We start from the raw sequence: 25891 nt of genomic DNA on the forward strand, positions 1-25891 counted from the left end.
ATTTCCTTGTCTGGAAATGAATCTTTGTTCTCTACAGAGCATTCAAAGAAATCTTGGTTATGTTTTCAAGTTCTGCCTTGTGAATTTAGGATTAAATTACATTCTTAAAAATCCTAGAGTACCCATGATGTGACAATCATTGCACTAGATGCTTAACATCTGTACTTCACATAATCATCAAAAACATTCTGTGATACTGATGTTATCTTTTCTATTTCCTTTTTTTTAATATAAATATGGAAACTTAAGGGAAGTTAAACGATGTACCCAAGGTAATATAGCAGGTAAGAGGAAGAAGAATTACATGAACCTTGATCCTTCAACTCTGAATCATGTATTTTTTCCAATTTGCCTTTTATTATCTATCCACTATAGATTAAAAGAAGGCAAAGGAGACTATGCTTTCTTTTTAAAAACTTGTATCTTGTTGCATTTTAAAAGCAGAATATGATACATGCATTCCTAAAGAGATTTTACACCCTCATGTATATATGTGAAGATGTTGGCTGGCTCTACAAAACTGAAAGATAAGCAAATATTTCCTTGGCATCTTATGCTTATTTTTTTTCTCTTTATCTTCCCCTTGGCCATTCTCTATCTTGTCTGCTTCTCTCCCTGTAGAGGATTCAAGACACTCCTTTATCTCTGGCTGTTCATGAATTTTGGGTAGCTTGCTAAATAGTTCAAACACAATTGTGTTTGAAGAATTCAATGTGACACTCTTTTCAGGAATATTTGCTTTTAAAAAGAGAATAGTAATTAGCATATAAAAATAAATTACTCATGGTAGAATCTCATGACTCATGAGAAATAGGAATAACTCAATTCTCTGATCCTTTTTTTGGAAAAGATTTTATTTGTTTGCTTATTTATTTGAAAGAAAGAGAGAGGTTGGGGAAGAGGGACAAGCAGACTCCACACTGAGTGCAGAGCCCAATGTGGGGCTCAAGCCCATGACTCTGAGATCATGACCTGAACCAAAATCAAAAGTTGTACACTTAACTTACTGAGTCACCCAGGTACCCCTCAAATCTCTAATCCTAAAATCCAAAGGAAAAAATAAAAAGAAAGAAAGAAGGAAGGAAGGAAGGAAAGAAGGAAGGAAGGAAGGAAGGAAGGAAGGAAGGAAGGAAGGAAGGAGAAAGAGAAAGAGAAGGAAAGAAAGAAAGAAAAAGAAAGAAAGAAAGAAAGAAAGAAAGAAAGAAAGAAAGAAAGAAAGAAAGAAAGAAAGAAAGAAAGAGAAATGCTGTCCTGCAAGAGAAATTGGGAAAGGTCAAATTTTTTTTTTTTAATTTTCTTTTTTTTAGTAGACACACAATGTTACATTAGTTTCAGGTGGGCAAAATAGTGATTTATCTTCTCTATATGTTATACTATGCTTACCACAAGTGTAGCTACCATCTATCACCATACAACAGTATTACAATATCACTGCCTATATTCCCTCTGCTATGCCTTCTATTCCTGTAATTTATTCATTCCATAACTTGAAGCCTACCCCTTCATCCATTTTGCTCATTTCCCCATCCCTCTGGCAACCATGTTTGTTCTCTGTATTTAATGGTCTGATTGTGCTTTTTGTTTGTTTATTCATTTGTTTTTTAGCTTTTTGTAAAGTAAAACAATGTATTGTTGATACTAATCTAGTATTTGTCAAAATTATCCAAATAGTTAGCATCATAATTTATAACTTTATACTTTTAGTTTCCTATGAAGTTGCGGGTTTGTTTTTTTTTTTCAGAACACAATTTTTAATGCTACATAGGGATAGGCTTTAATTTTTTTTCTGTAACACTGTTGGAAACAGGTTGATTTCAATTCTTGACACTATAAATAATGATGTGATAGGAATATTTGTACATACATTTTTTATCAGAATTTCTAATTATTTCTATAGTATACATTGTGAGAAGTAGAATAAGTAGGTCAAAGGGTATGAATATTTTTAAGACTTCTGGAAAAGTTGTGTCTCCTTACACTAACATCAATAATATATTAGGGTCTATGTCTTAATATACCTTTTTCCCTTAATACCCTTTCTAAAACTGAGGATTATTATTTTTAAATTCAATACTTTATGATGAAATATCATATTTCCTTTTTTTCTTTGCTTTTTTTAATTACTGGTAAGTTTGAATTATACCTTCATATGATTATTGGTTGTCTGTAGAGAAAAAAATATATTTTTAAATTTTTCAGAGCAAGGTTAATTTTACTCAAATGATAATACCTTTGAGTAGATAATGTGTGTGTGTGTGTGTATACATTCAATTAATTGATTCTCCTAATTTTACCAATTAGACACAGGGATACAGAAATTAATTTGCCCATGATCATACAAAGGTTAAGTGGCAGAACCAGCATGTGAATCCAGGTGAGCAGCTCTAGAGTCTCACCTTTAACAACTGTACTATATTGACTCTTTATGTATATAAATTTCTAAGTACATTCATACTTATACCTGAGTTATTTCCTAATTATACTAGGCTGTATCAAAATTTATTTTCAAGATGAAATGTTACTTCTCACAGAGATAGAAAATATATTTTGATCAGAAAATGATGTGCACACATAGGATAAGGACATTTGTGTGATACATATTATGTAGATTGTATCAAAATAACACTATATACATTAAACATAATTTGCATATATGTCAGAAGCTGATTTACTTTGCCATCTGAATCTTTTGTAATTGAGTTATTTTATTGGAGAGACATATCTAATTCTGTGCTTCCTAACTTTAGAAAAAGCAGGACTTTGTAGTTCAGCAGATGATCTTGAGTATAATTAAAGGAAATACAGTGGTGCAAGAAGTAGGAATGATTTATTTAGAGAAATGAAAATAGAAGAATCCCTTAATAGTTGTCTAGAAATCTATACAAAATAACATTAACCTATTATTCTTTGAAATTTGCTGTCAATGTGTTCTTTTAATGTATAGGTTTTCCTTTAAATTTTGATATTCAAAAGATTTAAATTATCCATTAAAAATCTTTTCAGTAGTTTTTCTCATTGCTTTTATCCTGAGTATCATTTAATAATCTCAGGCCATCCAAATATTTCCCTGCTTATGTTAACTTTTATAACTTCATAATTTACATTTTACTCCTTATGCCATCAAAAAATTACTGTGATCTGTGGTGTTTGTTTCCCGAGATTAAGAATTCCTCATATCGGGGGGCGCCTGGGTGGCTCAGTTGGTTAAGCGACTGCCTTCAGCTCAGGTCATGATCCTGGAGTCCCGGGATTGAGTCCTGTGTCAGGCTCCCTGCTCAGCGGGGAGTCTGCTTCTCCCTCTCCCGCTCCCCCCTCTTGTGCTCTTTCTCTCTCTCACTCTCTCTCTCAAATAAATAAATAAAATCTTTAAAAAAAAAAAAGAATTCCTCATATCGGGGCACCTGGGTGGCTCAGTCGTTAAGCGTCTGCCTTCAGCTCAAGTCATGATGCCAGGGTCCTGGGATCGAGCCCCGCATTGGGCTCCCTGCTCAGTGGGAAGCCTGCTTCTCCCTCTCCCACTCACCCTGCTTGTGTTCCCTCTCTCACTGTGTCTCTCTCTCTCAAATAAATAAAATCTTTAAAAAATAATAATAATAAATAAATAAATTAAAAAAAAAAGAATTCCTCATATCAGTGAGATCATATGATACATGTCGTTCTCTGACTTATTTCGCTCAGCATAATACCCTCCAGTTCCATCCATGTCATTGCAAATGGCAAGATTTCGGCTTTTATTGATGGCTGCATAATATTCCATTGTATATATATATACCACTTCTTCGTTATCCATTCATCTGTCGCGGACATGTTAGCTCTTTCCATAGTTTGGCTATTGTAGACATTGCTGCTATAAACATTGGGGTACACGTGCCCCTCAGATCACTACATTTGTATCTTTGGGGTAAATACCCAGTAGTGCAATTGCTGGGTCATAGGGTAGCTCTATTTTCAACTTTTTGAGGAACCTCTATACTGTTTTCCAGAGTGGCTGCATGAGCTTGCATTCCCACCAATAGTTTAGGAGGGTTCCCCTTTTTCTGCATCTTCGCCAACATCTGTTGTTTCCTGACTTGTTAATTTTAGTCCTTCTGACTGGTGTGTGGTGGTATCTCATTGAGGTTTTGATTTGGATTTCCCTGATGCCGAACAATGTTGAGCACTTTTTCATGTGTCTGTTGGTCATTTGGATGTCTTTGCAGAAATGTCTGTTCATGTCTTCTGCCCATTTCTTGATTGGATTCTTTGTTCTTTGGGTGTTGAGTTTGATAACTTCTTTATAGATTTTGGATACTAGCCCTTTGTCTGATATGTCATTTGCAAATATCTTCTCCCATTCTATCGGTTGTCTTTTGGTTTTGTTGACTGTTTCTTTTGCTGTGCAAAAGCTTTTTATCCTGATGAAGTCCCAATAGTTCATTTTTGTCCTTCCTTCCCTTGCCTTTGGCAATGTTTCTAGGAAGAAGTTGCTGTGGCTGAGGTCGAAGAGGTTGCTGCCTGTGTTCTCCTCTAGGATTTTGATGGACTCCTGTCTCACATTGAGGTCTTTCATCCATTTTGAGTCTATTTTTGTGTGTGGTGTAAAGAAATGTCCCAGTTTCATTCTTCTACATGTGGCTGTCCAATTTTCCCAACACAATTTTTTGAAGAGACTGTCTTTTTTCCAATGGACATTCTTTCCTGCTTTGTCGAAGATTAGTTGACTGTAGAGTTGAGGGCCCATTTCTGGTCTCTCTATTCTGTTCCATTGATCTATGTGTCTGTTTTTGTGCCAGTACCATACTGTCTTGATGATGACAGCTTTGGAATAGAGCTGGAAGTCCGGAATTGTGATGCCGCCAGCTTTGCTTTTCTTTGTCAACATTCCTCTGGCTATTTGGGGTCTTTTCTGGTTCCATACAAATTTTAGGATTATTTGTTCCATTGCTTTGAAAAAAGTTGATGGGATTTTGATAGGGATTGCATTAAATGTGTAGATTGCTCTAGGTAGCATTGACATCTTCACAATATTTGTTCTTCCAGTCAATGAGCATGGAACATTTTTCCATTTCTTTGTTTCTTCCTAAATTTCTTTCATGACTATTTTATAATTTTGTGAGTACAGACTCTTTGCCTCTTTGGTTAGATTTATTCCTAGGTATCTTTTGGTTTTGGGTGCAATTGTAAATGGGATCAACTCCTTAATTTCTCTTTCTTCTGTCTTGTTGATGTATAGAAATGCAACTGATTTCTGTGCATTGATTTTATATCCTGCCACTTTACTGAAGTCCTGTATGAGTTCTAGCAGTTTTGGGGTGGAGTCTTTTGGGTTTTCCACATAAAGTAACATATCATTGGCAAAGAGTGAGAGTTTGACTTCTTCTTTGCCAATTTGGATGCCTTTGATTTCTTTTTGTTGTCTGATTGCTGTGGCTAGGACTTCTAGTACTATGTTGAATAGCAGTGGTGATAGTGGACATCCCTGCCGCGTTCCTGACCTTAGGGGGAAAGCTCTCAGTTTTTCCCTATTGAGAATGATATTTGCTGTGGGTTTTTCATAGATGGCATTTATGGTATTGAGGTATGTACCCTCTATCCCTATACTCCGAAGAGTTTTGATCAAGAAAGATGCTGGACTTTGTCAAATGCTTTTTCCTGCATCTACTGAGAGGATCATATGATTCTTGTTCTTTCTTTTATTAATGTATTGTATCATTGATTGATTTGCAGATATTGAACCAACTTTGCAGCCCAGGGATAAATCCCACTTGGTCGTGGTGAATAATCCTTTTAATGGATTGTTGGATCCTACTGGCTAGTATTTTGGTGAGAATTTTTGCATCCATGTTCATCTGGGATATTGGTCTGTAATTCTCCTTTTTGATGTGGTCTTTGATTTTGGAATAAAGGTAATGCTGGCCTCACAAAATGAGTTTGGAAGTTTTCCTTCCATTTCTATTTTTTGGAACAGTTTCAGAAGAATAGGTATTAATTCTTTTTTTTTTTAAAGATTTTATTTATTTATTTGAGAGAGAGAGAATGAGAGACAGAGAGCACGAGAGGGAAGAGGGCAGAGGGAGAAGCAGACCCCCTGCTGAGCAGGGAGCCCAATGTGGGACTCAATCCCAGGACTCCAGGATCATGACCTGAGCCGAAGGCAGTTGCTTAACCAACTGAGCCACCCAGGCGCCCAGTATTAATTCTTCTTTAAATGTTTGGTAGAATTCCCCTGGGAAGCCATCTGGCCCTGGGCTCTTGTTTTTGGGAGATTTTTGATGACTGCTTCAATTTCCTTAGCAGTTATAGGTCTGTTTAGGTTTTTCTCTTTCTTCCTGGTTCAGTTTTGGTAGTTGATACATCTCTAGGAATGCATCCATTTCTTCCAGTTTATCTAATTTGCTGGCGTATAGTTGGTCATAAAATGTTCTTATAATTGTTTGTATTTCTTTGGTGTTGGTTGTGATCCCTCCTCTTTCATTCATGATTTTATTTTTTTGGGTCATTTCCCTTTTCTTTTTGATAAGTCTGGCCAGGGGTTTATCAATCTTATTAATTCTTTCAAAGAACCAGCTCCTAGTTTCATCGATCTGTTCTACTGTTCTTTTGGTTTCTATTTCATTGATTTCTGCTCTGATCTTTATTATGTCTCTTCTCCTGCTGGATTTAGGCTTTATCTGCTGTTCTTTCCCAGCTCCTTTAGCTGTAGGGTTAGGTTGTGTATTTGAGACCTTTCTTGTTTCTTGAGAAAGGCTTGTATTGCTATATACTTTCCTCTTAGGACTGTCTTTGCTGCATCCCAAAGATTTTGAACAGTTGTGTTTTCATTTTATTGGTTTCCATGACTTTTTAAAATTCTTCTTTAATTTCCTGGTTGACCCATTCATTCTTTAGCAGGATGCTCTTTAGCCTCCATGTATTTGAGTTCTTTCCGACTTTCCTCTTGTGATTGAGTTCTAGTTTCAAAGCATTGTGGTCTGAAAATAGGCAGGGAATGATCCCACTCTTTTGGTACAGGTTGAGACCTGATTTGTGACCTCGGATGTGATCTATTCTGAGAATGTTCCATGGGCACTAGAGAGTAATGTGTATTCCATTGCTTTGGGATGGAATGTTCTGAATATATCTGTGAAGTCCATTTGGTCCAGTTTGTCATTTAAAGTCTTTATTTCTTTGTTGATCTTTTGCTTAGATGATCTGTGCATTTCAGTGCAGGGAGTGTTAAAGTCCCCACTATTATTGTATTGTTGTTGATGTGTTTCTTTGCTTTTGTTATTAATTGGCTTATATAATTGGCTGCTCCCATGTTAGGAGCATAGATATTTACAATTGTTAGATCTTCTTGTTGGATAGACCTTTCAGTAGGATATAGTGTCCTTCCTCATCTCTTATTACAGTCTTTGGTTTAAAATCTAATTTGTCTGATATAAGGATTGCCACCCCAGCTTTCTTTTGGTGTCCATTAGCATGGTAAATAGTTTCCCACTCCCTCACTTTCAATCTGGAGGTGTCTTTGGGTCTAAAATGAGTCTCTTGCAGACATCATATCAATGGGTCTTGTTTTTTTATCCAATCTCATACCCATTTAGCCCATTTACATTCAGGGTAACTATTGAAAGATAGGAATTTAGTGCCATTGTGTTGCCTGTAAGGTGACTGTTACTGTATATTGTCTCTGTTCCTTTCTGGTCTATGTTACTTTTCGGCTCTCTCTTTGCTTATAGGACCTCTTTCAATATTTCATGAAGGGCTGGTTTTGTGTTGGAAATTCCTTTAGTTTTTGTTTGTCCTGGAAGCTTTTTATCTCCTTCTATTTTCAATGACAGACTAGCTGGATAAAGTATTCTTGGCTGCATATTTTTCTCTTTTAGTGCTCTGATTATATCCTGCCAGTCCTTTCTGGCCTGCCAGGTCTCTGTGGATAGGTCTGTTGCCAATCTAATGTTTCTACCATTGTAGGTTACAGATCTCTCATCCTGAGCTTCTTTCATTATTCTCTCTTTGTCTCTGAGACTCATAAGTTTTACTATTAGATGTTGGGATGTTCACCTATTTTTATTGATTCTGAGGGGGGTTCTCTGTGCCTCCTGGATTTTGATGCCTGTTTCCTTCCCCAAATTAGGGAACTTCTCTGCTATAATTTGCTCCCATATACCTTCTGCCCCTCTCTTTCTTCTTCTTCTGGGATCCCAATTATTCTAATATTGTTTCATCTTATGGTATTGCTTATCTCTCGAATTCTGCCCTCATGATTCAATAGTTATCTCTCTTTTTCTCAGCTTCTTTATTTTCCATCATTTGGTCTTCTATATCACTAATTCTCTCTTTTGCCTCATTTATCCTAGCAGTTAGAGCCTCCATTTTTGATTGCACCTCATGAATAGCCTTTTGGATTTCGACTTGGTTAGATTTTAGTTCTTTTATTTCTCCAGAAAGGGTTTCTCTAATATCTTCCATGCTTTTTTCAAGCCCAGCTCGAATCTTTAAAATCATCATTCTGAACTCTAGTTCTGTCATCTTACTAATGTCTGTATTGATTAGATCCCTGGAAGTTGTTACTGCCTCTTGTTCCTTTTTTTGAGGTGATTTTTTCCATCTTGTCATTTTATCCAGAGGAGAATAGATGAATGAGAGAACAAAATGCTAACAGGGTAACAACGAACCCAGAAAAATATACCCTAAACAAATCAGAAGAGACCTGAAACCAGGGGAAAAGAAAGGGAAAGAAAGAAAAAAGAAAAAAAAGAAAAGAAAAGGATTAAAAAAAAAAACAAAGAGAATATGATCAAATATGATCAGGCTGGTGAATAGATCCATGCCACACACTAGATTTTGGGAGTATTTTGGTCTGTTAGAAGAAACTGCCTCCCAAAATTTTAAAGAAGAAAAACTTATATATGGATAAAAATAAGGGTAAATATGATGAAGGGATGGAATATGACTGTAAAGATGAAAATTATAAAAGATTTTATAAACGGATTTGATAAGAAGTTGGTTGAAAAAAGAAAGAAGAGGATTTAAAAAATAAAAAGGGAGAGAATGTGATCAGGCAGGAGACTAGAACAAAGTCATAAACTAGAGATTTAGGGTATATTTTCGTCTTTTAGAAGAAACTGTATCCCAAAATTTTAAAGAGAGGATAACTTTGTATATATATATATACCAAAAATAAGGATAACTACTATGAAGGGATAGAATATGACTCTAAAAATGAAAAATAAAAAATATTTTTTTAAAAAAGGGATTGATAAGATGTTGGTTGAAAAAGGGAGAAAGAAAAATTCAAAAGAAAAAAGAAGAAGAAAAAATGAAAATTAAAAAAATTAACTTTGAAAGACTAAAGAATCATGGGAAAAAAAGCCATGAATTCTATGTGCTGTATACCCCTAGTGCTGGCATTCTGCCATTCTCATTGATGGGTAAACTTGGTCTTGGCTGGCTGTTCTTGCTGATCTTCTGTGGGAGGGGCCCATTGCACTGGTTCTCAAATGTCTTTGCCTGAGGCGGAATTGCCCCACCCTTGCCGGGGGCCAGGCTAAGTAATCTGCTCCGGTTTGCTCTTGGGAGCTTTTGTTCTCTGCAAGCTTTCTGTATAGCTCTGGAGGATGAGAGTGAAAATGGCAGCCTCCCAATCTCCGCCCTGGAGGAGCTGAGAACTCCGGGCCCCACTCCTCAGTATACCCCAGAGAAAAGCAGTCAATTACTCCTGTCTCCCTGGTCTCCAGCCGCACTCCGTGCTCACCCGGCCTGTGACCGAGCATTTCTATCTCGGGCACATGACCCCATCTGGAATCTCCAAACCTAGCAGATTCCTGTGGTGTGCTCCCACGCTGCTTCTCCCAGGGCAGGAAGGGGAGTCTCCCTGGATTTGCCACTTGTTGGGTCCCTGCTGGAAGAGCAGTGGCCCGACTGTACCACGGATCACAGTTTATGGCAACCACTGGAGTGATGTCCCTCAGCGGAGCAGACTTCTAAAAGTTCTGATTTTGTTCTCCGCTGCTCTAATATCTGGTAGCCAGCTGATGGAGACTCCTACCCCTGTGGTCCATCTTCCTGTATATTGCCTCTGATTCACTTCTCCGCACATCCTACCTTCCAGAAAGTGGTCGCTTTTCTGTTCAGAGAGTTGCTGCTATTCTTTTCTTCGATCTCCTGTTGAGTTAGTAGGTGTTCAGAATGGTTTGATACCTATCTAGCTGAATTCCTGGGACCAGACAAAATTTAGGTCTCCTACTCCTCCACCATCTTGAAGGAGACTCTAAACCTAAACTTTTGAAGAGGTCATTTTATGAAGACTAGTTAGGGCAGTTGAAGAAACAGAGAAAATGGTTTTTAAGTGTTGTAAAAATTAAGTAAATTTAACTATAAATGATAGAATTAAAATAAAAGTGTGAGCTGAAACTTAGCAGTTAGGACTGGATAACATTGGGTCTTGCACTCCAAGGCAGGTCGCCAAGACTTTATTCTTTAGACCAGCCTTCCTTAAACACTGGTTTTATTTCAGATATGTAAAAATAAACTGGAGATTTTAATAAATATACATTGAAATCATACTTAAGTGAGAATTATTCTAAAGTCAACTTTAAAAGGGAAAAGTCTTGTAATATCAAAATTAGAAAGTCTTTTAGACTTTAGAAAGTCTTTTAAATTGCCTGTGAATTAGAGTATACAAGGTATATGTGCTTATATATTAATTTTATATGAATTATATATTAATTTTTATGAATGCTAAAGTTTTACCATCAACAAAGAAGGAACAGCAAAGAAGGAGAGTTGGTATAAAGATGACTTTCTACTTTTCCACCTTCAAACCTTTCTACCTTTAAGATAATAATCAATATATATTAATGAATATAGACCGCATTCAAATATTGCTTCTGGTCCAGTCTTTCTTTATTTGGGGACTCTAAATACTTGTGTTACAGTCCTTATTAATATAACCCCTATTTCTCTTATGCTTTTTAAAAAATTTTCAATCCTCCTGTCTCTCAATGCTTTATTCTATATCTTTTTGGAGTACTTTCTTGTTTACTAATTTTTTTTTATTTATGTCTATTCTTCTCTTAAGGCCATCAGTTTTCAGTCAGTATATTTTTCAGTAATAGGATTTCTATTTGATCTTTTCTACAGTTTCTAGTCCTTTGCTTAAACTCTCCACCTTGTATTTTAATTATTTGAGCATATTTTTCACACTCATTTTAATGACTAGGCTTGAGAATGTAATTACATATATCTCTACTGAGTCTGTTTTTATTTTTTGTTCTTTTTCTTAGTTTTTTTTATTAATTTTTTTCTCTTTGTATGTTTGGTTCTTTTTTACTGAATGCCAGACATTAAATATAAAAATTGTAAAAATAATTGAGACTATGGATGTTTCCTTTCCTTAAAAAAGGCAAAGGAACCATATGAACCATGCTGTGCCAAAATTCTAACTCATGGAAACAGTGAGATAATAAGTAGTTGTTTTAAACTGATAAGTTTGTAGTAATTTGTTACAAAAACAATAAAAAACATATATATTACACATACATAGATGTACACACAAACACATTTCATACTCAGTAGAAGTACAAGAAGAGGATATAGTTATGTAGAGTGAGAGAAGTAGGTCAATACTATATATACTTAGGAAATAATAATGTTAAAGGGTAGATAGCACAAGAGGATCCCAAAGAAGTAAGATGTGTTATGGAAGCCAAGAACAGAGAAAATCCTAGGAATGAAGGAATGCATGCTAATACAGCATTTCACAGTGTGAAATGTCATAGAAGAGAACAAATTATTGGCAAGGATTGCTACTATATTATAGCTCCTTTTTATTATATAATTTTCTGAATGACTGCCTTTTTTTTTTCTTCTTGTAACATTATCTTATTAGATCATAGTGTGAATTCATTATGTGGATTATGTCATATACTATCTTTCCCACTTATCAATAGTGCTAAGAAGCTCAGAAACAAAAATGGAGTCCAATTCCAGGAAGCATAAGGATTTGATTTTAGTTAGCGTCCTTCAAGAAGTGGAGGCCAAAATAGAATTAGCCATGCAAGAGATTTATTGGGAGCAATTCCTGTAAAGATAAAGGGAGGAGAAGAAGGAATAGATGGGGAAATTCTTCAGATAATAATATAGGGCTGAGTCCTAGGAAATGAGAGAGAGAAGGAAGGATTGGGTAGTAGGAGCCTCAGGCTGCAATGTAGCTCTGAGAAAATCTGGCAAAGGGGAGGCACAGAGTAAAGATTACCTATAAGAGGAGTGTCATGTTGGCAGAAATGGCACAGCTATCATACCCCAAGCAAATTTAGTCATTAGCTTTGAGCAACCCTGGGTGAGTTTGGGCTTGGAGAGAACACTATAATGGTTTCAAAGATGTGGTAGCTATAAGCTGTCTTCTGACCTATGCTTTTCACAGAAGATTTTCTTAAAGGGGTATCTGAGCAGCATACCCTCAGGGCCACCACAAATAATATAGCATGAATTATTCCCCAACCCCTTCACCTTTTCTTATCTTGTTATTTTGTTGGTATGCATTTTTATAAGGGTGCTTCAAAATATCACTGGAATGAATAGATTGTAATATATTTTTACTGGAAGACTAAACTAAAGGTAAGATTATAAAAACAAATGTTGGGATCTATTGGAAATAGAGTGAATATTGTTCCACTTTATGGATGGTTTATTAACTCCCCTAAACTTTTGATCATACTTTTTTTCTATTCATATTTTATATTTTTAGAACTAGCTTATTACCTGCATTCTATTTTCACATGATTTCAGGCATTGAGAAAGTTCCAAATGTATTTCCTTCTCTTTCTATTGTCTGATGCCTGAAATTACATAATCAGATTAGTGGTATGGTCTCTTATACTTCATGTTTTCTTTTGCCTCTCCCTGGAGTGCCCTCCAATCTTTTTTTCTCTGCTTATCTCATTTATCTTTCAAGGATCAGTTCAAGCATTATCACTTCCAGGGAGCACCACCACATACCCTTTCTGTGCTTCTGTAATATGCCATATGTATATCCATTATAATATAACTTATCCCACTGTACTATCTCGATTGTTTGAGCTTCTTGAGCAGAGAGCATGTGTTTAGCACTTTTTTAGCACAGGTATGTTTAGCACTTCTATTGAGTCATTTTCGCTTGAAGGTGATTAAGAGACAGAAGTAGGTTTTGAATGGGCTAGGAAGTGGTCTGGGGGCTAATGATGGCGGCACTGCTACTGAACAAAGTTTTAGAAAAGCCCACCTCTGAGATTATAGAGAGTGTTCAGAATTGGAACCCTGAGACTAAGTTACTTACTCAAACAAAATTCATAATTTTTCTAAAGCTGACCCTGGGATAGGATTATTTTAATTTTAATATGTTATCTCAGCCCAAGTGGATTGGTTTGGTAAACTATTTAAGTGCAGTATTGTGTGTGTGTGTGTGTGTGTGTGTGTGTCTTTCCACCCGTTAGTAAAGGCAAATGGCATTCATACATCTGCTTGAGTGGAAAAATGTTTTCTTGATTTCCTACAGATGTGACCTCAAGAATGGCATGTTAGTTAAATCCAGGAGCAAATAAATCAATACCAAATGTGAAGTGGCATTTAAAGGTTTATCTCACTGCCAATTTTTCTTTAGAGCTGGCTTGATTTCTTTCAGTAACAGACCTTCTGGGACTCTACCAGTTTGCATGGCTTTCTTCATTGTTTCTCCTCTGGGACACTCACTGATCTTTTGAGAATATTCCCAACTCCTCTTGTTTCTGTAGTCTCTGTCTAGAGGACTCTGTTCAGGGTGAATGAGAACTAGACTCGAGAAACAATGTAGCTCTGCCTTTTGCAATACTGCACTTAAATAGTCATTGGCATAATCATCATGTTTTAAAAATTAATGGAATTATGACATGCTAGAGATTTTACAAATACATATATTCTGAGTGATAATTGTGAATATACTTTTTTTCTTGTAGTGAGTCAAAGATACTTAACTGCGGAACACTTATCATAAAAGGGAAAAACAGAAAAACTTTCTTTAGATCTGTAGACATCACCCCTCTGCTTAAAACTTTCCAATGGCTTTGCACTTCAAATAGAATAAAATTTAAATGTTGTCATGGTCTGTACGACCTTATATGATCTGGACATAATCTGATTTTATAACTTCTATTAGCAGTTTTCCCTGGTTTCCTAGCGCCAGTAGAGTTCCTTTTGATACTCAGACATGTCTAGGCCCTTTCCGCCTTAAGAACTCTACATATGATAAAGGTCCATTTTTTCCCCCTGATTTTCGTGTACCTGCTTCCTTTTCATTTGATCTCAACTCAAATGCCATCTTCTTAGAAAGGTCTACTCTGACCGTCATAGATAAAGTAGGCCCCTCCCCACCCCATATATATTCCATTATTCTATTTTATTTACTCTAAAGCACTCTGAAATTACCTTAGTGTGTTGACTTGGTGAGGGCATGAGCTTTATCTGTTTGGTCATGAACAAAGGGACACATAGCTGCAAATATCAACAGGCTTATATATGATCCTCTCACCTCAAGTCTAGTTCTTTGAAAGTACTTCAACTAGCTCTGATTGGACCTGCTTAGATCAAGTGACCATACCAAAGCCAAATGTTGAGGCCAAGGGGGTAGAACATAAATTAGTCAAACTGGGTTTACATGCCGCCTGCATGTAAAGGGTGGGACAAGCCCTGATAGTGATACCAAGAATGTGAACAAGGGTTTTTTTTTCCAAAGAAAATTGGGGTAATTTTCCTGAAAAATTGATAAATGGAGACTAGGAAGTGAAAGCAGTGGTTGCCCACTACAAGAAATGGAAATAACATGGTCACTTTAAAGGGTAACAAGGCATTCCTTAGTGTGGATATATCCTAATTCAGTTAACCAGTTCACTCTGGATGGATATTTTAGGTTTTTTACAAAATAGCGATGTAATGAACATCATTGTATGTTCATTTTATTATATCAGGATAATTCCTTAAAGTGAAATTGCTGGATCCTGTTGTACGTATTAAATGAAGTTCTACTAAATGAGAACAGGTTTTCTTGTGAAACCTTATTCCCCTTGTTAGAATAGTCCTGCCCAAAAGAAGTATAATGTGAGCCACATATATAAATTTTCTAGGAGCCATGTTAAAAAAGTAAAAAAGAAGTAAGTGAAATTAATTTTCTAAATGTATTCTATTTAACCTAATATGTCAACAATAGTATCATATCAACATGTAATTAATATAAAAATTTACTCATGAGATATTTTATATTTTTTTCTCATGCTAAAGTCTTTGAAATCAAGTATGAATTTTACACTCACCACACATTTCAATTAGGACTTATGCTCAGTGGATGTGCAGTTAGTGACTACCTATGCAAGAGCACTACTCTAGAGTATTCTTGTTCTAGTAAGCATATGAGGGTTTTACACACTGTGGTGTTTTCAGAGACTAGTCCGTAGGCAATTGTTTAAAGCTAGCTCTAAATTGAACCTAGTACAAATCAGCCATTAATCAAAAGTCTCACTCTAAGTGATAGTTTGCAAATACATAGAGGAGAGGACTTGGCAACATTAGAAACCTATCATGAAGACAAGGATATAGACACCAGGAGGAGGCTTGATAGAAAAGCTGAGTGAGGCCCAGTGATGAAAAGTTTGCTAGTGGGTATAGTGAGAAAGGATAGAAATCTGGGAAAACTTAACTAAACTGCCCAGAGGAAAAGAATACTGAATCTGATGAACCACAGTTATCTGGTTACCACCAGAGTGGTAAATTCCACTGTCATCACAGAGATTTCATCAGACTTTGGAAGCCTAGATGAAATATGCTTTTAGACTATGGAAATTTTCTTACCCTGATTTTATAAAAATGTCTAATATATATTGAGTGCTTGCTTATTCAAACTGTGTTCTGCATCTACTTGTTCCTTACAACATGTGAATAAGATACTATAGTTACACTAAGATAAAAAACTGAGACAAAAGTAATTGTTTTCATATCTAGCAACTGATGGAACTGGAATTTAAACTTTTGACTTCTAATTCCAATGTCCATGTACATTAGCTCTGTTCTATTTTATTCTTAACTATACTAACATTCTCATCTATCAGCCTTTCGACTAATCTAATTTCTTATGCACACTGATATAGCAAGTAGGTACCCTGAAATCTTAGACATAAACATTCTAGTCACCAAAAGTTAAATTCTCTTTTGAAACTTAATATTTAGGAATTTAACCTACATATTTATGTCTTATGAAATGGCCAATGAACAACTCAAGGTATGAAAAAAAAATTATCTGAAGTTGAAGACCAAATCCTGAACCCTGGGGATTCCATCAGACCCTACCTGAATAGCCAATCTCTCCTCTTCTCTTTATGGCCTCTCCATCTCATTTTTTAGATAATTTTATATAGTCATTTAGGAAAAAAATTCCCTTGGAATAAATAAGAAAGTGCCATTATCTTAATGTGACAGATAGAAAAGTAGCACAGGACCAGAACAATAATTATTTAATCCCTGAGTGGGAGATGCTGCTGAGCCTCAAAGAAGTACCTGGGGGAGTATGTGATAAAAATGTTGGTGTCAGGGTGTGCATTATTTGGTTCCAATTCCTAAATCTAGTTGCAGATACAATATTCTGACAAAAAAATTTATGAAGTCAATAGCCTGAGGATGCAAGGTTTTTGTTTCTTTGCTACTATTGACTTTGAGGCTTCAATTTGAAATCTGTCCATTTAGGGCAGATTTGACCTTTAGAAACTCACAACTCTTTCATTGATCAAATGAACAAATCACTTATATTAAAAAAGTAGGTACTTATTAATTGTTCACTTAAAAAATTTAGGACTCATTTTTGTAACAGAAGGGTTAAATCAATTAAAGAAGGGGGCCATTAGACTGAGATTTTTTTTTAAATTTTTTTTTAAAGATTTTATTTATTTATTTGAGAGAGAGAATGAGAGACAGAGAGCACGAGAGGGAAGAGGGTCAGAGGGAGAAGCAGAACCCCTGCTGAGCAGGGAGCCCGATGCGGGACTTGATCCTGGGACTCCAGGATCATGACCTGAGCCGAAGGCAGTCGCTTAACCAACTGAGCCACCCAGGCGCCCAGACTGAGATGGCTTTAATGCCTTCACAGTCTAGTGAGCAAAACAAAATCTAAGCCTGTAAATGACTCAAAGTTAAGAAATGGAAACTTAAGATCAACCAATCACAAACAGCCAACTAGGCTTTCTCAAATAAGGCAACTGCTTAAACTGTGACCAACCAAATAATTCCCTTGCATTGCTTCTGTGTCTTCTCTGTAAAAGTCTTGTCCCTAGGTCATGTTGGTGCAGTGCTCTTAACCACCTCTGGTTTAGGACTGCCTGATTTGGACTGATTTTTGCTCAAACTCACCATTTTTAATATTCTTTAGTTTATCTTTTAACAGAAACATGGAGGGGGCCTATGAAATTATCTCACTAAGCACTTAGGTAAAGGGCACTTACAGATCTGTTTATGTTTATGTTTATGTGTCTGCTGTGGTACCAAGCTTGGAGGAATGCAAACAAACAAACAAATATTCTTCCTACTCATAAGCCAGGAAAGGAGCAGTGTTATGCACAGTATTTATAAACAACCCATATGATGATTACCAAATTCAAACAGTTTATGTAGGTAAACATAAGGTTGAACAAATAGAGTCTTAGGATTTAAAAGTTTAAATTGCAGAGAAAATGGCTCTTTCTTCCAACAAAATGTTTTGTTGAAATATTTGAAATATATTTACCTAGAGTAAAAAAATGGCCCAACAGACTTAGAGCTTCTCAGAAGTGGTGCTCAGGGAAGGTAGATTTCATTTTTTTTTCAGCGTGCTTTGGTGTCCTAACAGCTTGATAGGGAGGGATGTGGTAAGCTGGCTGAAGCAGAGACTGTGTTCCTCTGGTTTGTCACTGTATCTTCAGGGTGTGGCACTGACAGGGAAGTATGCAAATGATGCCAAGTAAATGAGAGACTTTCACTGCTGAGAAGTTTCTTTCATCAGTGGTGTTTTGGCTACACAGTTGGCATTTGAACCTCTTGGTATGCTGCCATAGAGGAAATTTTTTTTTAAAGATTTTATTTATTTATTTGAGAGAGAGAGACTGAGAGAGAGAGAGCATGAGAGGGGGGAGGGTCGGGAGGGTCAGAGGGAGAAACAGACTCCCTGCCGAGCAGGGAGCCCGATGCAGGACTCGATCCAGGGACTCCAGGATCACGACCTGAGCGGAAGGCAGTCGCTTAACCAACTGAGCCACCCAGGTGCCCTGCCATAGAGGAAATTTAACAGAGAGTTAAAGCAGATGACCTAACTGTCATTTTCAATCTTAAGAGACTATGACTTTAAGACCTTTCAAAGACTGGCAATTTGATGGGAGTGATGGAGCAAAAAGTCTAGTACCCCGGCCTCAGGAACACCACCCCTCTGATGGAATTTGAGGATTTGTTGATGAAGATAAACATTTAGAAGAAGGACTGCTGTACCCCATCAGATAAAAGCTGGGACACAGGGTTTGTCTAACATAAGTTTAAGTTCATAGCCTCCAACTAATTTTGAAAAAAAAATTTTTTTTTATCGCATGAGGCTCAGAAATGACCTCATCAAAGTGTTGGAGGACTTCTCTCAAGGCCCGAAAGCTCCATGGGAACCATTTGAGTCTGGGGGAAGCACATAGGAGGCTTGAACTTAATTGGCTCCTTTTTTGGCTCCTCTGAGACCCTAGCTGTCTCAATATATACACGGAGGTAATGACACTTGCCGCCTTGCATTCATTAGTATAATAGCTTTAATGATTTGATTTGCTCCTATAAAAGGTGCTATATAAATGCAAATGATCACCAAGAATGATAATTAAGTCTTTAGCTGCAAACCACTCACACCTAATGTCCATATGTCAGAGAATGAGAAATGTAGAGGTATTAAGAAAACTGTCCCCTCTTTGTGCTAAATATGGTGACAGGCATTTGAAAAAGATATGCCTTTCTCTGATTCCATAGCCTGAGTATTTTTGCTGACTGAGGGAGATAACTGATATAATTCATCTTTCAGAAGTGTTAAATGTTAGGGAGGCAAGATGGTGCATTAAATATGGAGGGTGAGGGGGAGAAAAGGAGCAAGGAGTCTATTTCCAGGTGGGAAAATGCAAAGTCCCCAAACCTTAAGTGCATTTAATAGAGAGAGATTTATCATGATTTGTACACTGTCAGCACTGTACACAAACAGCTTTACAAGAGGAAAAAAGTGCCAAAAGCAGGACCTGAGCATCTCAGCCTGAATATAGCTCAGCCCCACATGCATTGTTTTCTCTGCCCTGACCAGAATTAGATACCACTTATTGACATTGTTCATCTCCATGAAATCAACAATCTGATTAAATAACAAAAGCTTCAGGTCTCTTGATTTAAATTTAGAAAGAAGAGGGAATTTTTGTTGCTAGAAATATGCTTCCTTTGCCCTTAAGTTCATCTGCCCATTCTACTGTTACATTATCAAAAAAAAAAAAAAAAAAGATAAGCTAAAATGCAGGATAAAGGTGGCCAGGCATTCATTCCTGTAACAGGTTGATTGTCCCACTTCTTTTTAAAGGATACATTTCATGGGGTTTGATTTTTACAATGTAAGCTGGAGCACAGTTTTCGTTTTTCCTGTTAACTGATGTATTCCTTTAATAACCCTGATACTGTTGTACATGTGGCCAAACCCTCTTCTTAGCATAATACTTAAATAGAGCATTAATTATGAATAAGGAATTTTTACCACTAGCTTAGCCCCTTTATCTTCCTTGGTTTGCTTGGGACTGTTATTTTTATATTCTTTGGGCATTTCTCATTGACTTCTTACAGTATCACAATGTGATCTGATCTTAAATTCTTGTCTTTTCCTTTGTAGCCCATTTTAGTTTTATAGTTTGGCTATTTCATCTATTTCTTGATCTAAGATCAGGTCTTTCATTTGTTTATAGATAATTTACTTCTCTGGTTATTTGGGGTTTTAAGCTTAAAATGCCGGTTGAAGTGAGGAGTTCAGAAAAGAGAAGAGACTCAAAGTACTTTAGAGTCTAAGACATTTCAGTTTTATCCTAGGGGGTTAACTCTCCAATTCAAGGTGAGAAGGTTTATAAAAGTTAGAAAAACAGGTAAACTCATGAAATGACTTCTAAAGTCTCATGTAATTTGCTTTTTAAAAATGGGTTGAAAAGAGAGTATACACAACAAAAGAGTTAGTTCTGAACCTTTTTTCCCTCCCATGCAAATAGGGAAGTTGTTGTGGAAAATAGGAGAAATTTATCCAGCAGCCAGCTAATTGTAAATTTTAAAATGTAAGTGGTAATATTTTCAAAGCATATTTTAAAGCAGTCCAAACCCAGTTACAGGATTAGAGTGATTTGAATCCTCAGCAAAATTTTAAAACTTGCAAATTTGTTTTTGTTTCCTTCTCTCTTTCCATTTGTCATTCTGGTGCTACTCCACTTCACCTATATTTTAACTGTTCAAACCTCATCTGGCAGTTTAACACTCCATATGCCCTCTCTTTCCCCATCCCTTCAAAATTCCTTTCTTTGTAAGGTGATTCAGTTAGGAGAAAAATAACTGTAATCAACTTCCCTTTACCAGAGTATTTGTATACAGAGGAGAAAAATAAATTTTACAAAAGAAACAACATTTTATAAGTGGTATGATAGCTACTTTACTGGTTTTGCCTACTCTGAGCATTTGACAAAATCTTGACTTCTATGGTTAGATAGGGTTTCCCCAATAAAATAATTTATGTATAAGATAAATAACAAATAAATTCATTTTATTAAGCTAATTCAAGTTGATAGTGGTTGTCTGAAGCTCTGTGCTCAGAGGGTGTGTAAAGCAAAGTGAAGATGCAATAGGAAAAAACAGAGCCATCAGTTAGAGATATCTTTCACAGATGAGGGACAAGGGAATGGTGGTCCTAAAGTCAAACATTTACCATTCCTAATATATTGAACTATGTTAAGATAACCCATCCTTTAGGGGTGCCTGGGTGGCTCAGTCGTTGGGCGTCTGCTTTCGGCTCGGGTCGTGATCCCGGGGTCCTGGTATTGAGCCCCGCCGTCGGGCTCCCTGCTCCGCAGGAAGCCTGCTTCTCCCTCTCCCACTCCCCCTGCTTGTGTTCCCGCTCTCGCTGTGTCTCTCTCTGTCAAATAAATAAATAAAATCTTTAAAAAAAAAAGATAACCCATCCTTTAAAGCAGGTGAGACTATTAAATAAAATAATGCTTAAGAAGTACTTAGCATGGTCCTTACGGAGATTTTGATTCAGTGTGTTTGACATGATTACAACTACACAGAAACAACAATAGCAACAAAACAGCAACTGACAAGATGAGAATGATTTTCCACTGGGACTGAAACCCATTGGCTTTACCTAGAGTAGGCAATCAATACATATAGCTGTTGAATTATCGAAATAATGTACTATGAGCTCCAGAAGCATTAAATTGATCTATGAAAATGCAAGTTATGATTACATATGTGTGGGAAATGCTGTATGGTCTGTCCCCTTTTTCAAAACTAAAACACACATTTGCTTATAGAAGTTGAGAAGTCCTCTGGTAAATAAATATATCCTATTTTGCAACATTAACTGTTCTTCCTACCAGATCAATTGCAGCACTGTGCAACATCATGTCATTATTTCTGCCTTAAAAAAGACAACAGAAAACCTCTTTTTTGATTTAACCTAATTACCATCCCAATTTTCTGTCCCCTGGTACATCATATCCCCTCAGATTAGTTGCCTCTATGTCCTGTGTTATAGACTGAATCATGTCCCCCCAAATTCATATGTTGAAGCCCCAATCTCTAGTATCTCAGAATAGCTGTATTTGGAGATAGGACCTTTAAAGAAGTGACTAAGTTAAAATGAGGTAGGTCATTAGAGTATAGGCCCTAATCTATCTGACTCTTCCCTTATATGAAGAGGAAGTTTGGATACTTAGACACTCGGGGTAACACATAGAGAAAAGATGATGTGAGGACACAGTGAAAAGGTGTCCCTCTGTAAACCAAGAATGAAGGCCTCAGAAGAACCCAAACCTGCTGACACCTTGATCTTGGGCTCCTAGTTTCCAGAACTCTGAGGAAATAAATTTCTGTTGCTTAAGCTACCCAGTCATGGTATTTGGTTAGGGCAGCCCTAGCAAGTATTTGTCTCCCCCCATTTTCTCTTGAACCTTCTCTATTCAGATTTTTGCCCTCACTGTTCTTCCAAAACAGGTACATATTAGGATTCGACACCATTTGACACAGTTGATTACTCCTTCCTCCTTGGAAATCCTTTTCCAGTTGGCTTCTAGGACATCAAACTCTCCTGGAGACTTCAATGACTGTGCCTTCTCAGTCTTCATTCTGGATTTTCCTTATCTCCCTGATCTCAAACAGTGCTTCCACCCTGGTCCCCTATTCCTCTTTCCTTCCTCCTGTCATTATCTAACACCTAGCATATACTTATTGTTATCGTCTGATTCCCTCCACAGGAATGTGAGAGATTTTTGTCTGTTTTACCCACTGATATTTCATCAATAGTTAGAACAGTACCTGGCACATACTAAGTAGGTTCAACAAAGGCTTTCTTGAATAAATTGGGTAAAACCAATCAATGTAATTAGGAAAATGGCCTTTTATCTTGTCTAGAGTCTTCCTTTACTCATTATGTCATTGTCTGATGAACTTTTCTTGTGTTCCATGCCATTTGGAGGCAGCAGAGGTTTATTTCAGTAGCACTTTAGTAAATTCTAACATAGTCTGGTGGTCAAGACTATTGGCTCTAGACTTGGACTCTATACCTTCAGTGGTTGTAATAATACACATATATTCTTTAACTTTTTTGTGCCCTTTGCCTCAAATTTGAACAAAAACTAATGATTATTTTGCCCTACAGCATTATCATGGAGATTAAGGGAAAGAACACATGTGAGGTACTTAAAACAGTGCTTGGCACTTGTAAATATTTACTGTTAAATTCTATCATTAATTCAATCAGAATTTCTACAGCAGAGGTGCAATGCTGGAACCTTGGCTTCTATTCTTTTATCTTTACCAGTTGCTAGTGCAGTAATCTGTATAACAAATCTATTTAGAGATGTTCTCCCATCTACCTCAAACACACACTAATCAGAATCAACACCCTAATCAGATACATAGGTGTTAGGAAACATCAGTCCCAAGGGTTAATGGGACATTCTTAGTAGAAGAGTGCTAGCAGTCACTCCTGTTCCAGGCCTCACATAATGTCCCAGAAGTACTTCTTACAATTCTTTGCAAAAAGACTAAAGAGAATCTGGGATCCTCTTCAAATTTAAGAGTTTTGAGTCAATGAAATACTTTTTTGATATGGAAATGCAGCATAAAATAGTTAAATAATCAGGCATATGGCATAGGAATTGTAATAGTATCTATATCTCTATTCAGTTGAGGAGGGGGGGTAGTGGAAGTAGGAATGGGGCTGTTTTAAGCTCACAATATGAAAAAGGACTTTAAAGAATGCTTTATTTGTTGTACTTCTTTCCTGTTTGCAGCAGAAAACAAAAGGTTAGTTCACAAGCCTATGGCCCTATCTGTAGGGAACAGGCTTTAGCATTGAACACATACAGATGAGAGAACCCAAGCACAAGGTGTTAACACATACAGGAAGCCTAACATTTGGCGGAGGGCTGTGAAGGGAGCAAATTTCTTTAGCAACACTAATAATAAATATGCTGTTGAAAATGCACAATAATTGTTCAGTATAAGGAAAGACTGGACATTTTGTAAATTTTAAGAAGGGAATTGTGGGCAAACAGAAAATCACATGTAAAGCAGGGCACAGTTAGAATGAGAAATGGTTTAGTATGGTAGAAACATAATGTGGGGTGAGGTTTTCAAAACATTTTTATTGAGAAGGTGATTTTTAGATTATTGCAGTGAACTGAATCTCCCCAAATGCTTAAACTAAAAGTAAATTGCAGTTTTCCTCTGATGGGTATTACATGAAGGACTTTGGTCACTACAATGTAAAACTCTAACAAGGAAATGGATTCAAGTTGTAGGAGTGGTTAAAGTTCAGCATGGTAAGTGGTATAGTATAATACCTAAAAATGGCTTTGAGTTCAGGCAGACAAGTTCATATTCCATCTCTGTGACTTGCTAAATGGGTGACCTTGGGCAGGTTAATTAATGTCTTTGAGCCTAAATTCTATTTTACAGAATGTATACAGAATGTAATAGTATCTTCCTTACAAGTTGGTTGTAAGGATTAAATGAAATTGGTATAGAAAGTGTACAGCACTGTGTCTGCCTTATCGTTAGTGTTTGGTGAAGGTAGGTGATGATTTTTGATAGTAGCAATCACTGAAAGTTTGGTGAGGGTGGGTGATGATTGTTAATAACCACAATCACTGAAAGGGCTTGGGTGGGAGTCTTGGGAAGGAAGATTTTAGTATCAGAAAATGGACAAAACAGACCCAAATTCAGATAAAAATACATCTCAGTTCCTAGATTGTATTGGAGGAAAAGGAGAACATCATAGCTTCACGTGAAAGAATGTGTGGGGATATATGTGAACTTCTTATATACTGGAACTTAGAGGAGTAAGGAAATGTAATCAATGTGGACCTAGGTCACTTGAGCATGCTTTGCTCTCATCAGTTGGCTAGCTAATGTCATAAGATTAACAATAAACTTAGGGAACTCTGACAAGTTTGATTATGGAACTTCAGAATGCCACAATATTCTTTAACTGGAGTGAGTGCGATAATAGAAAAATGATCTTATTGGATTGTCAGTGATAGAAAAAAATATATGCATACTTTTAAAAAAATCCCTTTGGGCTTTAAGAAAGGTATTCCTCTTGCACTGGTGTTTCACTGTTCAGTGGGGCTAGCCAGATCTTACACTAGAAAGGATATGCCAGTGGTGCCCAAGGAGCATGACTGCTGCTCTTCTGAGTTTCCCTGTGCTGCCCTTCACGACTATGCTCTCCATGGAAATGTTGTGTCTCCTTTTTCCAGAATTGTTTATCAAAACCATTTTTGAAATGGTGAAGATTTTTATGTATGTTACCATCATCCACACCAATAAAATATTTTTCTACTGATCCTCTCAAGCTCTAAAGCAAAGCTTCTTGCTATTCTGTAATATGCCCCGACTCCTGAGATGATTACATTTTATGCTGGCTCATGGCATAAACTTTCACAACTGCCAGCTGAGTTGTCATTGTAGTACAACCAATTCCTTGACTGATGTACAGTGTCTGAGATGTCTTTGTTCTCCTGGCTTCCCACTGGTTATCAGATTACAGTTAAGAAGAAAAGAAGAGTGTAACAATCAGAATAACACTGGGGTCTCTAATGATATTAGAGGTTACCTTCTCTTTAAGAGAGCATTTGTTATTTTAAAGTGATTGGATCATCCAAATACGTCATGCTGGGCAATTCAGCTCAACTATAGACTGGGGCTTTGGAAAGCTTTCTTCCTGATCCCAGAGTTCATCTCATTTTTGGCTGTAGGAAATCGGTGCCTTGAGAAATTAGATGTCTGGAATAATCTTTAATCTCAGTAGATGGCTTTTGTTGTTGTTGTTGAAGTGCTGCCCAATTGTGAGGAAAAACACAATTTTCTTTACAATGCAGAGAAAGAAAGTTGTTATGTATGTATGTATGTATGTATTATTTTTTTAAAGGAAAATGCTTAATGCTGGCCTATTACTTGCAGAAAAGAGATAATACTTTACACTTGTGCTGAGAAAGCGTCAGCTATTTTGCTTTCTTTTCTTCCAAAATGGAAGAAATTTGACACATTGAGACATTATTTGGAAAGCATATAGGACATTTAGAATTGGCTTTCAGTCTGTAGATAGCCTATTGAAAAATTCAGAAATAAGCCTTGATTAATC

Source organism: Neomonachus schauinslandi, chromosome 4 (genome assembly GCF_002201575.2).
Source record: "Neomonachus schauinslandi chromosome 4, ASM220157v2, whole genome shotgun sequence".
Taxonomy (NCBI): domain Eukaryota; kingdom Metazoa; phylum Chordata; class Mammalia; order Carnivora; family Phocidae; genus Neomonachus; species Neomonachus schauinslandi.